The sequence below is a fragment of the Tupaia chinensis genome, unplaced genomic scaffold (assembly GCF_000334495.1).
Source record: "Tupaia chinensis unplaced genomic scaffold, TupChi_1.0 Scaffold149184_1, whole genome shotgun sequence".
Taxonomy (NCBI): Eukaryota; Metazoa; Chordata; class Mammalia; order Scandentia; family Tupaiidae; genus Tupaia; species Tupaia belangeri.
The window spans coordinates 556,696-556,972 of NW_006209032.1; the positions used below are offsets into that span (position 1 = coordinate 556,696).

At 73.3% G+C, this 277-nt stretch overlaps 1 protein-coding gene across 1 annotated transcript in view; it reads left to right on the plus strand.

The window, feature by feature from the left end:
- Positions 1–277, plus strand: part of MST1 (macrophage stimulating 1) — a 6,433-nt gene that overhangs the window by 2,195 nt on the left and 3,961 nt on the right. The gene's annotated exons all lie outside the window — the stretch shown is intronic.

The following is a 277-nucleotide window of genomic DNA, read 5'->3' on the forward strand; positions in this document are numbered from 1 at the left end:
GACCCCACCAAGTCCCCCCGCCGCGGGGGTGCCCTGCCAGCGCTGGGACGCGCAGAGCCCGCATCAGCACCGCTTCGCCCCCGAGAAATACGCGTGCAAGTGGGGTGGGGGGGGGGCGCGGAGGACGCGGTCCCGGGGCAGGGCTTGAAGGAAGGCGGGGACTAGACGCCTGGGCGGGACGCCGCCGGGGCTGAGAAGTCTGCTCCGTAGGGACCTCCGGGAGAACTTCTGCCGCAACCCCGACGGCTCCGAGGCGCCCTGGTGCTTCACATCGCCG